The sequence below is a fragment of the Sminthopsis crassicaudata genome, chromosome 5 (assembly GCF_048593235.1).
Source record: "Sminthopsis crassicaudata isolate SCR6 chromosome 5, ASM4859323v1, whole genome shotgun sequence".
NCBI classification, from domain to species: Eukaryota; Metazoa; Chordata; class Mammalia; order Dasyuromorphia; family Dasyuridae; genus Sminthopsis; species Sminthopsis crassicaudata.
The window spans coordinates 72585149-72603972 of NC_133621.1; positions in this window are offsets into that span (position 1 = coordinate 72585149).

The window sequence follows — 18824 nt, forward strand, 5'->3', positions numbered from 1 at the left end:
ATAAAATGAAGAGAGAGATGGGAGGAAAATGGGAGGAGAGGGAGAATAAAAGGGAGAGAAGGAAGAGAAGAAGAAGGAAAGGAAGAAGGAGAGAAAGATGTGAAAAAACAAAGAGGAGATGGGAATGGGGGAAGGAGAAGAAAAAGGAAAGAAGGGGAGTAAAGAGGATAGAAAGTAAAGGTAAAAAAGGGAGTGAAGAGTAAAAATAAAGAAGAGGAGCTTTAAGGGGAGAGGATATAGGGAGATGGGAGAAAAAGAGAAGGGAGAAAGATGGATGGAGAAGGAGAAGAAAGGAGAGGGTAAGACAACAAGAGGGGAGGAAAATAGGAGGAAGATGATAGAAGAAGAAAAGAAGAAGGGAAGAAAAGGAGAGGGTAAAGGAGGGGAAGGAGAGCAGAAAAGTAAAGGAGAAAATAGAGAGAAGAGAGGAAAGTAAGAAAAGAAAAGAAGCAGAGGAAAAGAAGAGGAAGGAGAGCAGAGGAGAGATAGTAGGAAAGGGAAAGGGGAAGAAGAAGTGAGGGGAGCAAAATAAGGTGAAAATGTATACATGATTTTGGAATAAAGGATAATACCATAAACAAATTAGGGGAGCAAAGAATAATTTACTTAGATCTTTGGAGAAGAGAGGAATTTATGACCAAAGAACTAAAGAACATGAAAGCCAAAATGGACAACTTTGATTACCTAAAATTGAAAAGTTTTTGCACAAACAAAACTAACATAAACAAGATTAATCTGATTTCTTTTTTCTTTCTTTCTTTTTTTTTTTTCTTTTTTGGTGAGGTAATTGTGGTTAAGTGACTTGCCCAGGGTCCCACAGCTAGAAAGTATTAGGTATCTGAGACCAAATTCAAACTCAGAAACTCCTGACTTCAGGGCTGGTACTCTATCTACTGTATCACCTGGCTGTGAAGGTCTCATTTCTAAAATATATGAAGAACTGTGTTAAATTTATCAGAATACAAGCCATTCCCCAATTGATACAGAGCCAAAGGATATGAACAATTTTCAAATGACAAAATTAAATCCATTTATGGTTATATGAAAAAAAATCTCTAAATTACTATTGATTGGAAAAATTCAATTTAAAACAATTCTGAGATCCCACCTCACACCTCTCAGATTGGCTAAGATGAAGGGAAAGGATAATGATAAATGTTGGAGAGGATATGGGAAAACTGGGACCCTAATGCATTATTGGTGAAATTGTAAAATAAACCAACCATTCTGGAGAACAATTTGGATCGATGTCCAAAGGTCTATAAAACTCTGCATGCTTTTGATCCAGCAGTGCCATTACTTTGGGTCTGTATCCCAAGGAAATCATAAAAGAGGGAAAATGACCTATAGATACAAAGATGTTCATAGCAGCTCTTTTTGTTGTAGCAAAGAAATGGAAAATGAGTAGATACCTATCAGTTGGGGAATGGCTGACCAAGTTGTGGTACAGGAAGATAATGGAATATTATTGTTATATTAAAAAAAATGGTAAACCAGTTGATTTTAGAAAGGCCTGGAAAAATTTGCATGAATTGATACAAAGCAAAACAAGCAGAACCAGAAATACATTGTACATAATAATAGCAAGATTGTGTGATGATCAACTATTTTTCTCAATGGTTCAGTGATTCAAAGCAATCCCGATAGACTTTGGATAGAAAATGCCATCTGCCTTCAGAAAAAGAACTATGGAGACTGAAGTACAACAACACATGCTATGTTCACTTCTTTTTTCTATTTTTTTTGTTTATCTCTCCCATGGTTTTTCCTCTTTACTCTGATTTTTCTCTCCTGACATGATTTAGGAAGTAATGTGTATTCAAAATAAATAAATTTACTAGGAAAAGAAAAAAAAAAAGAGTCAAGGGGATAAACAAGATAGACAAGGAAAGGAAGAGGTGGGGAGTGGGAAGAAACATGAGAAATGAGGGAGAGGAGAGGGAAAGAAGTAGGATAGTAAGGAAGGAAAGAAGAGGAAAGGGATAAAAGAGGGAAGATGAGAGAGGAGGGGAGGAGGAGGAGAGGGAAGTGGAAGATATTTATTGCAGGCAAATAAGTTGACAATTTGTTTTTACATGTAAAAAGCCAAATTTCATCACCAAATTAGTCACACTTTAAACAGTTCCATTCTGCTATCCCTTCATAAGTTTTTATTGCTTAATAATCTTTATTCTATGGTTTATAAAATCACTCACAGGAAATTTCTTGGTCAAACTATTCCTCAAATGAAATTTTGCCACATCTGTAGCAGTAAACACTGAGAAAACAAGTCAGTTTATGATCTAGAGTAAATACCAGCTATACCTTCAATGCCATTTGTAAATTACTGTGTGCAATTGTGCACAAATCCAGCTCCCTCCCAATTTATTGTCCTAGAGTTGCCAATTCTACTTTGAAGGCATAAGCCTTCTTCTTGAAGGCAAATAATTCAATCCCCCTTACAAGCTGCTTGGTGTCATTCACATGAATTCCTCAGTCAGCCACAAAGGTACATACATACTATATCATTTCAGAGTGTTCACAGCACCTATTATGACTAGTATATGATCATTTTAATTAGAACTATGACTGTGTGAAACTAAAATGCCTTAACTAGTGTTACTAAAAATGATTTACTGGGGACCAAGGAGGGATTTACTGAGGACCAAATATGATTTACAAGGGGACCAGTTTTAGTAAAGTTTCTTTCAAAAGCAGCTATTGCATTGTTCCTCTTTTTTTCCTTTTTTTGTTCAGTTTATTTGAGCATTTTGCCTAAAAGAATGGTATCTTCTATTTTTGTGGAGTGTTTCTGCAACTAAAAGAAAAAAGAAAAAAAGAAAGAAAATGAAAGCTAAAGAGAAAAACTCAGAAAATGATGAGACTAAGAGAGAAGGAGGTGTGTGGGCAGCTCTGCTTCATAAACCACAGACTTTGAGATCTGTAACAGTTGGTTTCAAATTCCTAAAATACAGGAACAAGAGCTAACTGACAGATCCAAGCATGATGGCAAAGTCATTGAAGCAACACATGGGAGGGATCATTAAAGACAAATTCAAGGAAGCAGACAGATTCCATTATCCTTTACCCTACATGGGATTTGCCTTCAAACCTTCCATCTGTCACATCTGAAATAGACTCCATCACAGAAAGTATGGGTTTGGGGGGGGGGGGGGGGAAGCAAGGCTTCCTAGGAAGTGACACTTGTCATTATTCTGTTCACTAAAACAGCTTGCTCCTTTTCCTTCCCCTACCTTTAATTTCATTCATTGTCAGATTATCCAGTGAGCTTTGCATAAAATACAGGAAGCACTTGATTGGTATTTAAGTCACAATGAAAATAATTTTAAACCTTCAAAAATACGATATTAACATGAAATGCATTAGCAGGGGAGTTCATTGTAAGGATCAGTATAAATGAATATTAAGACAATTCCCTCCACTGGAAAGGCTTTGAAAACTATGAGTTTATTATATATTCAGGCATCAGGATAAAACTAAACTAGAATTCTGTCCTTTTTTGGACCTATATTCACAATCCAATTTGACTATGGGTAAATTCAAAACATGAATTGGGCACATTTTTTTTCCAAAATATGTAACCAAAACCCCTATCTGCCTAGACTGAAATATAGTTCTCTCTGGCACAAATATATGGTTCTCTATGGAACAATTTTATACACACATTCACATATGGAGAGAGAGAGAGAGAGAGAGAGAGAGAGAGAGAGAGAGAGAGAGAGATTTCACAGACTTCACAGAGGTTTTCCAACTGTTACCATTCATTCCTGCTTAAAATTATCTATATCTTTGCCTTATCTATAAAATCAATTACATATACATTTTTTCAGTTTTTCTTCACATTTCCCATATCTGTATAATCAGTAAATATTCATTAAGCACTCTCTGTATTACAAAGACTATGCTAAGTACAGAGGATTCAAAGAGGAAAGTAATTTAGTTCTGGACTAAAGATACTTATAGATAAAGTAGACAACACATATAGACAGATACATGTATACACAAGCTAGAAACATGTGTGCTTGCACACATATTATATATACATGTAATATATATGCAATATTCATGTCAGAGAGTTATGTGAGAGAGAGCATTTAATAAACTGGGGATTCATAGTGTTATTAGCAATTGATCTGAGGTTTTTTTGAGAAAACAGGATTCCAAAATATAGGAGAAAAGAGGGAGTGCATTCTAGGATAGAGAATAATAGCTAGAACAAAGGCAGACAAAATAGAAGTGTCCTATTATTCAAATAATGAATAAGCCAGTATGGCTAGACTGAAGAGTTGGAGGACAGAAGTAATATGTGAGAAAACTACAAAAACTGGAATGTGCCAGATTATGGAGAAATTAAAATGCCAAACAGAGGAGTTTATATACGATTCTCAAGGCAAAAGAGAACAATGGAAATTTATTGAACATGGTGATGACCTACTCTTTGAGACATGGGCAGTATTGCAAAGTGAGATGCCTAATAAATGTCTATTGAATAGAATAGTCTACTGACAGAACTATGTGTAATGTCTTTTTACTTTTGTAATATTTGCTCTAATCTGGACTCAACTGGTATATCAAGGGTCAGTTTCAAGTAATGAGGAGAAATGGAAGTTGCTATATCAAAGATAATTTAACAAATTTTATTTGATAAGAAATCCTTAATTTTTATATGTCAAGGTTCATTTGCTCTAGGCTCACTTTACTGAAAATTGGCTGTAGTAAAATTTATTTCTAGACTGAGGACATATTCAAATAACAAAAATAAAATCCTTAATGGAATGTGGGCAACTCTATAAGCCCTATTTCATGCTCAATTATTTCCCTCTTGGTTTAGTGCCAGTGTCTTCATGCCATCCATTTTTCTGTTAATGCTTCATTAACATAATTTGGCCTTTCCATTCAGTTCTTTAGGCAAAACAGTCTTATTTTCACTCCAAGTTAAGCTTGTGGTGCTACTCCCATTATGTAAGCAGGGGGGTTTTATTGTCCTATATGTTATCTGTGGTAACTTATTGTACCATGACAAGTACCACACCTACTGAAATTTCCTAGATTAATTCTGAGCATGTATAACTATAGGGAGGGACAAAAACATTGTAAGAAATATAAACCTCAATGAAAAGGGCAAATGAGGGGGAATGAGAGAGGAGGAAGGATCCTCTAACCAGCATACATTTCTATGAATGTCAAATCTAGCTATCATTTTACCTCTCAATAAAAGTGGCATTTTTTCTCCTTTAAGATCCCTTTATGTAAGACCAGAAAATCTCAGGATGGTGGATTCCTGCTGTACTTCTGCCTTTGAAGGAAGAACCCTGAATTACAAATTTGAAATTTAAAAATCAGAGATAGAAAACATTTATCTGTAAAATTATCCTTTAGACTTTTTAATTTTTCTAATTAATGTGAAAGTAAAATATCTAATTGTCCTGAATTAGGTCAAATTAAAGTTCATTTACAAGGTAAGGACTGAGAAAGTTGGAATCAGCTTCCTTAGTTTATCCTAATTCAGAGCTTTTGATCTAGAAGGAAAAATAAGGAAAGACATATCCAGCTTTAGAAGTTCTTTTGTACCACTTCCTGATGCTCTTAACTAGAATTGGCCAAAGTTCATTTTTTAAATGTTTTATTATAAATTTAATCTTGCAAATCAAACAGATTGAACCAGTTGAATAATCATTTATATTAAAATATATATATATATATATATATTTTAAATACAAATGATTGTTTTATATATATATATATATAGATAGATAGATAGATAGATATAGATATAGATATAGATATAGATATAGATATAGATATAGATATAGATATAGATATAGATACAAAACACTTTTTTTTCACTTCCTGGATATTACTATCAGGATTCTTTGTCCTTTATTCATACTTATCCTGAGGGACAGGAAGCAGACTTTTCCCCTCTGTCTAGACATTTTGTTATTCATTTCTTTTGCCTTGGCACTTTGAAAAGGGGAGAAACTGAGAAAAGATGATTGTTGGTGATGATAGTAGTGGTGTTGACTGGTAGGCTTGACTAGTAGGTGCTAGTAGCACTTACTGAATATCTAAGAAGCCATAGTAAGCAGCCAGTATAATAATCTAGAAGTTCATTCTCCTTTGTAAAAATAACATGCAACAATTTTTTTTCCAGAAATATAAACCCTAAAGTGCTTCTGAGTTTCACAATGTCTATTGAAATAGCAGCATTGTTGGGGGGGAGGGGGGACAGAAGTGATTGTTCCTAACATCTAGAAGTAAAATTGGTTCATAAAACTTAAAATAGAGGGGGAGGAGCCAAGATGGCGGAAAAGATACACGAGAATTTGTAAGCTCCCTTCTTCCCTCATTACCAATTAGTTAAATCAGCCTCAAAAATAATGCTGGACTGATAAAATCACAAGAATTAGAAGCACAACTTACCAGCTGAAGAGAATCTGGAATCTCAACAGAAAAGGCGTTCCAAGGGGAAGAAAAAAAAAAAAAAAAAAAAAGGCCAGCACAGACAGGGTTGGACTGGGTGCTAGCACACTGCACCGATCAGGCTGGGGAAAACTCTGGGATTAGAGAAGCCACTGAGATAGAAGATCTGGCACAGGCTGTTAGCTCTTCTCTCCTTATGAAACAGCAGTTCAGAAGAGAAATAAAGCCATTTTAAAATATAAAGTCAGATCCTTAATCCACTCAAATCCAGAAGTGATCTAATAGATATTGGCACTGCTATGCAGATGCCTTCTGCTACCCAGGGCTACTCCTTGGGGTAGTTGAGAGCCTGAACAGCAGGAATACAGCCCGAGGCAGCCTCTAATCCACATAGTGTGGGGCTCAGCCTAAGGCAGTGGAATTCTAACAGCAGAGGAATTCCCAGAGAAGTGGAACCTTTGTAGTAGGGACCATGGTTTCTGGGCAGACACTTCCGGTTTGAGATATCAGCTGCTGATATCCATTGGCTGGGGTTTGTGGCACTTTCATTATTCAGCCTTAAACCTCAGGGCAGTCACTAGGCCACATAGCGGGGTCCTTCACTGAGCACTCCTCACAGCACAGCCTTACTAACCAGCTCTGAGGCATTTCCAGACAGGGGGAAGAGGAACTCTCTCCCAGAGCTCTCTCTTAGCCCAGGTACAAGGTTGTTGCACTCTACCCCCAGTCTGGGAGGAAGCTGAAAAATAAATTTGTTACCCCAAGGGCAGACCCCCCCCATAGAGTGTTAACAATGAGTAAGAAGCTGAAGAGAATGATTGACACTTTCTATACAGAGAAAGAGCGGGTATCCAACCCCAAGGAACCTAACTCCAGATAACACCCTAAAGGGGAATAATAACTGCCCCCCCATCACATAACTCTCTCCTAGAAGATACTATTAAAAAGTTAAAAGAGTTTGAAGAAAAATGAGGAAAGAGAAGCTATGATAGAGAATAACAACACCCTGAAATTTGAGTTGGAAAAAATAAAGAATTCACAGGAGGTGCAGGGAAACAAAATTTGTGAATTAGAAAACATTAAAAAATCACAGGAAATTAGGATTTCTGAATTGGAAAAGATAAAAATTATCAAGAAAGTAGGATTTCTGAATTGGAAAAAGAAAATAACTCACTAAAAAAATTAGTGAAATGGAAAAAAAATTCAACAGAGCAAAATAATTAATTTAAAAACTCAATTGGGCATATACAAAAAGAACTAAAAAATGTGAATGAAGAAAATAACTCATTAAAAATCAGGACAGAACAAATAGAAATGAATGATTCATTGAGAAACCAAGAATCAGTCAAACAAAACAAAATAAAAAAAAAAAAAAAAAAAAAAGAAAAGCTGGAGAATAACGTCAAATACTTACTGGGAAAATCTATAGACCTGGAAAATAGATCTAGGAGAGATAATCTGAGGATCATTGGACTTCCCGAAACTATGATAAAAAAAAAAGAGCCTAGATTCTTTTTTACAGGAAATCATCAAAGAGAACTGTCCAGAGATAATAGAAACAGAAGGGAATATAGGTGTTGAAAGAATTCATCTAACACCTTCTGAAAAAGACACTAAAAAAAGAACTACATGGAACATTGTGGCTAAGCTGCAGAACTACCAAACTAAGGAAAAAATATTGCAAGCAGTGAGGAATAAACAATTGAAATATCAAGGTGCCAAAATAAGGGTCACACAAGATCTGGCTGCCTCCACATTAAAGGATCGAAGAGCCTGGAACCTGATATTCCGAAAGGCAAAAGAACAAGGATTGCAACCAAGAAAAAAACTATCCAGTGAAGTTTAGCATTTTCTTCCATTGAAGAAGATGGTCATTTAATTAAACAGAGGAATTCCATTTGTTTCTAAGAAAAAAACCAGACTTAAACAAAAAATTTGATCTACATGCACAAGACTGAAGAGAAGCAGAAAAAGGTAAAAAGAACTCTTGAGAACTGTATATCTGTTGTAGATATATAGAAAGTCCACATGGATAATTTGATTTTACTGATATAATATTAAAAAAAGGGAAGTAGTAAAGGGAAGGGGATAGTATCAGAAAAAGGTGAAGGAGAGATAAAAAGAGGGAAACTACATCCCAGAAAGAAGATAGAAAATCTACCACATCTGAGGGAATTTAGAGAGGGGGAGAAACATTGTGTGAATCTTACTCTCATCAGAGTAGGCTCAAAGAGTAAATAATTCACATATTTGTTTTTCAGAGAATCTTTTCTCACTTCATTAAAAGGGGGGAGAGGAAAAGGAAAAAGGAAAAGGAGAATAAGGGAAGGGTACAAGAAAGGGGAAGGGACTTAAAAGGAGGGGAGAGAAATACTAAAAAGGAAGGGCTGCATGTCACAAGTGAGGTCTATAAATTAAATATTGGGGAAGTGGTCAAGGGATAAAAAAAGCATAATCCGGGGATAATATTAATGCAGGAAATACAGAATTAGTAATTTCAACTGTAAATGTGAATGGGATGAACTCTCCCATTAAAAGGAGGCAGATAGCACACTAGATCAAAAGTCAGAACCCTACAATATGTTGTTTACAGGAAACACACTTAAAGCAGGGAGATACATATAGACTATAGATAAAAGGTTGGAGCAGAATCTATTGTGCTTCAGGTAAAGCCAAAAAAGCAGGGGTTGCCATCCTTATCTCAGATCAAGCAAAAGCAGAAATTGATCTAATTAAAAGAGATAAGGAAGGAAACTATCCTGCTGAAAGGTAGCAGAAATAATGAAGCCATATCAATACTAAACATATATGCACCAAGAGATATAGCATCTAACTTTCTAAAGGAAAAGTTAAGAGAATTGCAAGAAGAAATAGACAGTAAAACTATAATAGTGGGAGATCTCAACCTTGCACTCTCAGATTTAGACAAATCAAACCACAAAACAAATAAGAAAGAAATTAAAAAGGTAAATAGAGCATTAGAAAAATTAGGTATGATAGACCTTTGGAGAAAACTGAATAGTGATAGAAAGGAGTATACTTTCTTCTCAGCAGTTCATGGAACCTATACAAAAATTGACCATATATTAGGACATAGAGATCTCAAAATTAAATGCAGGAAGTAGGAAATAGTAAATGCCTTCTTCTCAGATCACAATGCCATAAAAACTACATTCAATAAGAAGTTAGGGGTAAATAGACCCAAAAGTAATTGGAAACTAAAAAATATCATCTTTAAAGAATGACTGGGTGAAACAGCAAATTATAGAAACAATTAACAATTTCACCCAAGATAATGACAATGATGAGACATCATACCAAAATCTTTGGGATGCAGCTAAAGCGGTAATAAGGGGAAATTTTATATCTTTAGAGGCTTATTTGAACAAAATAGAGAAAGAGAAGATTAATGAATTGGGCCTGCAACTTAAAAAGCTAGAAAAAGACCAAATTTAAAACCCCCAACCAAAAACTAAACTTGAAATACTAAAATTAAAAGGAGAAATCAGTAATATTGAAAGTTAAAAAAAAAAAAAACAAACAAACAAACATAAAACCAAGAGTTGGTTTTATGAAAAAGCCAATAAAATAGATAAAACTTTGGTAAATCTGATCAGAAAGAGGAAGGAGAAAAATCAAATTGTTAGTCTTACAAATGAAAAGGAGGATCTTTCTACCAATGAAGAGGAAATTAGAGAAATAATGAGTTACTTTGCCCAACTTTATGCCAATAAATTTGATAACTTAAGTGAAATGGATGACTACCTCCAAAAATATAGGCTTCCTAGATTAACAGAGGAGGAGATAAATTGCTTAAATAGTCCCATTTCAGAAAAAGAAATAGAACAAGCTATTAATCAACTCCCCAGGAAAAAATCCCCAGGCCCAGATGGATTTACATGTGAATTCTACCAAACATTTAAAGAACAATTAGCCCCAATGTTATATAAACTGTTTGAAAAAATAGGGGATGAAGGAGTCCTACCAAACTCCTTTCATGACACAGACATGGTACTGATACCTAAATCAGGTAGATCGAAAACTGAGAAAGAAAATTATAGACCAATTTCCTTAATGAATATTGATGCTAAAATCTTAAATAAGACATTAGCAAAAAGACTTCAGAAAATCATCCCCAGGATAATACAGTATGATCAAGTAGGATTTATACCAGGAATGCAGGGCTGGTTTAATATTAGGAAAACTATTAGTATAATTGACCATATCAATAATCAAATTAATAAAAAACATATGGTCATCTCAATAGATACAGAAAAAAGTATTTGATAAAATCCAACATCCATTCCTACTAAAAATGCTTGAGAGTATAGGAATAAATGGAGTATTCCTTAAAATAACAACGAGCATATATTTAAAACCGTCAGTAAACATATGTAATGGCAATAAACTAGAACCTTTCCCTGTAAGATCAGGAGTGAAACAAGGTTGTCCACTATCACCATTACTATTCAATACAGTATTAGAAATGCTATCCTCGACAATAAGAGTCGAGAAAGAGATTAAAGGAATAAGAGCAGGTAATGAGGAAATCAAACTGTCACACTTTTTGCAGATGATATGATGGTATACTTAGAAAACCCCAGAGATTCTAATAAAAAGCTATAAGAAATAATTCACAACTTTAGCAAAGTTGCTGGGTACAAAATAAATCCATATAAATCCTCAACATTTTTATACATCACCAACAAAATGCAACAATAAGAGATACAAAGAGAAATTCCATTCCAAACAAATGTCGAGAGCATAAAATATTTGGGAATCCATCTTCCAAGGAAAAGTCAGGAATTATATGAGCAGTATTACAAAATACTTGCCACAAAAATAAAGTCAGATTTAAATAATTGGAAAGACATCCAGTGCTCGTGGATAGACCAAGCGAATATAATAAAGATGACAATACTCCCCAAAATAATCTATTTATTTAATGCTATACCAATCAGACTCCCAAGAAACTGTTTTAGTGACCTAGAAAAAATAACAACAAAATTCATATGGCAGAATAAAAGGTCAAGAATTTCAAGGGAATTAATGAAAAAAAAGTCAGATGAAGGTGGTCTAGGTGTACCTGATCTAATGCTATATTATATAGTAGCAGTCACCAAAACCATTTGGTATTGGCTAAGAAATAGACCGGTAGATCAGTGGAACAGATTATGTACAAAGGACAAAAAAAAGGTACAACTATAGCAATCTAGTGTTTGATAAACCCAAAGATACCAACATTTGGGATAAAAATTCATTATTTGAAAAAAACTGTTGGGAAAACTGGAAATTAGTATAGCAGAAATTAGATATGGATCCACACTTAACACCCTATACCAAGAAAAGATCAAAATGGGTCCATGATTTAGGGATAAAGAATGAGATCATAAATAGATTAGAGGAACAGAAGATAGTCTACCTCTCAGACCTGTAGAGGAGGAAGGAATTTATGACCAGAGGAGAACTAGAGATCATTATTGATCAGAAAATAGAAGATTTTGATTACATCAAATTAAAAAGTTTCTGTACAAACAATACTTATGCAAACAAGATTAGAAGGGAAGTAACCAATTGGGAAAATATTTTTACAGTTAAAGGTTCTGATAAAGGTCTCATTTACAAAATATATAGAGAACTGATCCTAATTTATAAGAAATCAAACCATTCTCCAATTGATAAATGGTCAAAGGATATGAACAGAAAATTCTCAGATGATGCAATTGAATCTATATTATGGGATATTATTGATCTGTAAGAAATGACCAGCAGGATGAATTCAGAAAGGTTTGGAGAAATTTACATGAACTGATGCCTTTTATCTGCATTAATGAAAAAGATGATTTTCATATAAAGAGAGATAGGAAAAAATAACGGGAGGGAGAGAGGTAGAGAAGAAGAAAATTAGGGATCAGTATTCTAAATATCATAGCATGGTTTCAAAATCTATTACTATTTAATCCAAGTTGCTTTTTTTGTTTGTTTGTTTTGTTTTGTTTCCCACCTCTTAGTGAGAGCAAAGATAAGAAGTCAGGTGTGTGTGTGTGTATGTGTGTTCTCCCATATATCTTTATTTCTAATTATATACATATATATATGCATATATATATATATATATAGAGAGAGAGAGATTCACGTATAGATACATATGCATATATATGCATATGTATATGAAATTTCCCATAGATCTCTATCTTTATCTATCTATTTATCTAATTACAAAGGTTGAAATGTAACCTAATAGAGGAAATTTCTACATTAATGAGATCATACAATATAAGTTTCAAATTTATATTTGAGTAGGCAGTATAGTATAGTGGAAAAAGAAGAAGATAAGATACATGTTAGGAATTAGGGTACATGCTTTATATCTCAACTTATTATATGCAGGATTTGGGGAGAACTCCTATCCCTCTCTTGTTCACATTTCCTTTATCTGCAAAAATGAGAAATTTGAAGAAAATACTCCCTTCCAACCTTTATGATCCAGGGAATAAATGAATTAACAAAATAAATGTGGTCATTCCTTATGCTTATTTTCATGTAAACCTTTTATTTAACTCATTTATTTTTAGATCAACAATTTGGTATAAGTAGAGATAATTATGCTTAATTTACTGATAATGAAAATAAAGCAAAAATATTAAAATAAAAACTTTGATTTAAACAATTTAAACTTCTCTAAATTTCAAAATATAGGACTTTTGGACTCTCTCAAGTCAAGCAAGACAGCATGGGGCAGGGGGCTTTTTCTTGAGTGGGCAGAGTTCAGAAGTTCTTTCATATAAGATGCACAATACCAAACAATAGACCATAATTTCTGAGTTGCAATTAAAGACATTTTAAGTCCCTAAAGTTCCTGGGAATTTTCTTCAGTAGGGCCCTTCCAACCATTAATTCAAGTTCTTCCCCTTTCCTTCCTATTTCTATTTCTTTCTTTGCTATCTTGCCCATTTTACTATATTCCCTCTACTAAAAAAGTACAGAATTATTATACTTTCTTTTTTTACCATTCTCATGTATTTCTGATTTTCCCATCCCTTTTATATACCCCAATATTTTCCAGTTTAATCCCTCAAAATATATTGATTCACTTCCATTGGACTTTGGAGACTTAGTTTTGGCAGTCATAACAGTGTAAGACAATTCCTCTATTTTTGTGTCTCTGTTTTTAAGTATCAATTTTATTTTTGTCCCATTGTGTACCTTTAAAAATCAATATCAAAAAGGTCTATTTTGCTATAATTTCCATTTCATGTTTTCTTAACTGTTTCTCTCTTCCTTTTTTTTTTCTCTTTTTTTAATAGTCTTTAGAGATAATTTTGTTTCAATCGTATGTATGTTCTCTATTATGGTTGTATTTATTTATCTTTCTGGTGTTCCTATCATTTAAAGTATCTGTGTTGAATAATTTGCTAGAGAGGGGGTAGAACCAAGATGGTGGATAGGAGACTTTCTTTTTCTGAGCTCTCCCCATGTCTCTCAAACTACCAGCAAATCTAGCCTATCAACTGGTTTGGCAATGACATAACCAACAAATATTTGGAATATAGCAAATTTCCAGCAGAAGATAATTTAAATCTCCAGAAAAGGTCTGTTTCAATCTGGCATGGAGGGAGGCAGGCTGAGCAAAAGCAGCCACAGAGAAACCTGAGCTCTGGCAATGCACAGACCCAGGGTGGTAGGGCCTCAATGCATGCTGGAGAATCTACAGAACTGTTGGCTACTTTGTCCTAGTCAGTAGATTAGCAGATTAGCTGGAAACCATCCAACACACACATACAAAAGGCAAATAGTGAGTTCCTAAAACCCAGAATATCACAGGATGTGGCCATACCCGTTCAACACCAGAAGTTAATCAGCACTAGCCCAGCACAGACACTGTCATCTGTAGAGGAAGCTTGGATAATCTCTCCTTTGCCCTAAAAAGCAGATCTCAATCTTTTAAAAATGAGCAAAAAAGTAAAAAGAACTCTGACTATGGATAGTTTTTATAAAGAGAAGAATAGATTCCAAACCCTAAGGACACTAAAAGCAGATTGTCTTCAGATGAAGCCCCAAAGGGTGAAATTAATTGGTCCCCATCTTACAAGGATCTCTTGGAACTGGAAACTGAATGGATGCACATCAGTTAGAAAATGGATGAATAAGTTATGGTATATAGATGATATGGAATATTATTTTATAAGAAACAATCAGCAAGATGATTTGAGAGGCCTGAAGAGACTTACATGAACTGATGCTAAGTGAAATGAGCAGAACTAGGAGGTCATTATACATGGAAATAGCAGGATTATACAATGATAAATTCTGATGGACATGGTTCTTCTTAACAATGAGATGATTCAGGCCATTTCCAATTCTGTTATGATGATAGATCCAGAAAGAGGTCTGTGGGAACTGAGTGTGGATCATAACATAGCATGCTTACTTCTTTTGTTGTTGTTGTTTGCTTGAATTTTCTTTTCTTTTTTTCATTTTTTAACTTTTTGATCTAATTTTCTTGTACAGCAAGATAATTGTATAACTATGTATGTCTGTATTATATTTACATATATATTTTACCATGTTTAACATATATTGGATTACATGCCATTTAGGTAAGGGGGGAAGGGAAGGGAGGGAAACTGGAACACAAGCTATGCAAGGGTCAATGGCGAAAAAATATCCTTGCATATGTTTTGAAAAAAAAAATGCTTCAACAAAAAAAGTAAAAAAAAATCTAATAATAAGCCTTCACTGTATGAGAAAAATACTTTGCTAATATCTATTTTAATGGTTCATTTAGTCATTTGAATTTTAATTATTATATTATTTATAATTTTACATATGTAATTTATATCTTGTAAATTATAAATAAATTAATATCATTTTAATTTGTGTCTATTTTTATTTATTGATGCTTAGACACAGGTTTTCAGGGTATGTAATTTTGGATGTATCTTAAGGGCTTTTATTTTTCACAATATTTTTCAATCATCTTCTGTTCTTTCTCATGGGTATAAAATAGTATTATGCTATTCCAATTATCTTTCTTTTATATTTTATTTATTTATTTATTTTCTGAGGCTGGGGTTAAGTGACTTGCCCAGGGTCACACAGTTTGGAAGTGTTTAGTGTCTGAGACCAGATTTGAACTCAGGTCCTCCTGAATTCAAGGCTGGTGCTCTATCCACTGCGCCACCTAGGTGCCCCCTCTTTCTTTTATATTTTTATATTTGAAGACCTTCTTTCTGGTTAACTTCAGAATTTATTATTTGCTTTTCAAATTGATTTAATTAGTGCATATTTTGACAGTCAAAGCATAGATTAAATTTTGTTTTTGTGTTTCCTTTTCTTTTTCTCTTTTTCCTCCTCCCTACCCCCATGAAGCCTGGGAAGTGATCTAAGGATACTTTTAATTATTTTGCTGTTGTTGTTGTTGTAGTTGCTATTGTAATTGTTTTTAGTATTCATAAGTATTGCATAGTTTAGTTATATTATTTCTTGCTGGGGTTTTTGACTTCTCATGATCTTAAATTGTGTTTGCATATATCTTAATTATTAATCAAAAAAAAATTTTTGCTTGTATAAAGGTAATTTGCTTTTTCATGTAACTGGGTTTTTTCAGTTATTTTCTTCCAAATTGCTCTTCACTGCAAGATACACACATTTTCAATCAGTTGTTCTTTCTTTTAGGGAAGCTTGCCATACTGAGTTCATTTTTTTCTATCCCATTTATTACCTTTGCTGTATAAGTCATAAACTTCATCGTTTATTCATATATGTTTTCTTGTGAAGCCACAGGTTTTTCTATTTCAAATGTTGCAATTATTATTTAGAAACATTTTTCTGCCTTCTTGCTTTTACCCCCTGAAATCTAGAGGAATTGTTTAAGTTTTGGCTGAATGCAGGCAGTCTTCCTACTCAGAGAGAACATGATTCCATCTTTTTAAGTGGGTGAGTATATTTGAAGTCTGCTATATATGGACATAGAAATATAAATTCAGCATAGCAAGATGGTATGTTGGCAGAGATGGAAGCATCAAAAGATAAATTATTAAATAGGCCACACAGTGCTTGGGCAAATCTGTACTCTATGAGAGTAGAGAGAAGACGAATACAGAGTAAAGGATACATACTATTTATTATCAGAATACTATCTATTAGAATTCTTGGAGCATTGGCTTGTGGTAATAGCTGAATATATTCCAACTCTACCATATAATCACTCTTTGGGGGAAATTTTAAGTGTTAATATAGACAAAAACATTATCTAGTCTTCAATCTTTCTAGTTGCACAATGCACATAGACAGGTTTTGAATTCAGATTCTCTGTCTTCAGAGTCCATGCTCTTTCTATTATACAATATTAAACTAATTTACTAATTAATTCCCCCCTCAAAAAACTATTTGAGTTATACTCAATAAAGTTAAGAAATAATAAATATAGTATTTAAGTACTTACAGTAATATAAAGTATAAAGCATACCATTATAACTATAATTGAAACAGGTGTGTGTGTGTGTGTTTATAAGAAAAATAGGTTTCTTCATGATTTGTTAAATATTACCTGTTGTAAACTTATTCAATCCCTACCATATTCTTGGCTATGAAAGGACTAAATAAATTATTCTGAACAATTTTAATATTAAGAATATTGATCTCTACTAAAGCATGAGAAAAATGATCGAGTCAAGCAATAAACTAAGTCAAAAAAGAAAAATTAGAAAATTTGATGTCTTCTTGGAAATGACTGATACTTTTGGAGAATTTATTTACTATAAATAGGAAATAATAAAATTCTGAGCCCATGATAAATAACATTTAGTAAAGAAATGAAAGAAAAGTATCAGAAAAACTGGGCTAAATATCCATCTACCATACACAAACCTAAGTAAAGCCAGCTTTAGAAACAAGAGTTTTGGGAAATATTTACTATGTCCACAGCATTGTGATAGGTGACAAAAGGTATAATGTTTAATTAAGATCAAGTTTCTCTCCCAGTGAAGTTTATCATAACTGAAATATAAAATAGTGCATGAAATATATATTATGGAGTTATGAAGCAAAGATTACTAGAGAATTTTGAAACAAAGTGCTGAGCAAGGTACTTGGGATAAAGTCCTTATTTATCTCAAGGGTGAATGGTAGAGAGATAAGGAGTGTTGCAAGAAGGAAGTGCCAAGTGAAATTGGTTTTAAATGTGTATACTGCAGGAAGTCAATCTCAGGTCAAAGAAAATGTGTTCTAATTTCAAAGAAAACACATATTGGGTGTGTGACTGGGTAAATCATCTTATATCTTAGTGCCACCTAGGTATATTTTTAAGATTAAATGTTACAAAAATGTACCAAGCCCCTGTAATAAATCAATTTTCCTCATCATTTTAAATCAAATATTTCCTATGACACTGAAATCACAGATTCAGTACCTCTTTTTATCCATAAACTTTAAACTACTAATAGGAACTCCTTAGACTTAAAATTAGAAGGAAAGATACTGTAATAATAATTTTAAATGCATGGAGGAGAGAGGAAAAGATTTCTGAGGGAAGGAGTGAAGAGCATACAGTTTGATGAAAGTATAGAGCAGAATTTAATAGTGAATATAGAAGGCAATAAGTGTAAAGCTTTTTCTTTTAGAAATGTAATCATATTAGAGGTTGTGATTGTTTCAATCTTTCTATTTGTATCCCAAACACAAGCACCAAAAAAGTGTTTGTTTCAGAACTTCCAGTGGTAGAGCCAGATGGTAGAATAGAAAAAAACAAAAACAAAAACACTCAGGGAAACTTCCAACATTCCCTTCCAAAAAACTCTAAGATAACATATCAAATCAACTTCTGGAGTTGATTTGGGGTCAGAGTGACATATTCCTCCAGATCAAGTTAGTTTAGGAGATTAGAGAGATCTGTGATATGAGGGTAAATGCTGACTTAGAACTAATGTGTATAAAAGTTTTTTTGGAACTGGTCAGAAAGAGTTTAGAAAGAACTTCTGGGTCAGCATTAGACAGAAGAAGTAGAGCTGTTTGGAAAATCCTTTGCCTATAGTTATAGTTCATTTTCTGTTATAGTTCAAGAGTGGAGTGGAGAACTTTCAGTTAAAAGGGAATGAGAGCTATGAGGGAAAATATTGATATTAGCCAGAAGTATCATTTCTAGTTCTAAGGGACCAAGGATTTTTGAAGAATGGTATCAATTGTAATCCCAAGACATCAAGGGACCTTCTCAGATTCTATATTATGAGAGAAATAATCATACCTACCCCCATAACATATGCCTTCAAAGCATGAAAAAATTGAAAAAAAAATAACTCAGAAAAGAGAAATAAGGAAAAAAAAGTTTGAATCACAAGACAGTGCTCCTCCTACTTTCCATATAGGGAACAGAATCCAACTTCCAAATGGAAAAATAGGGA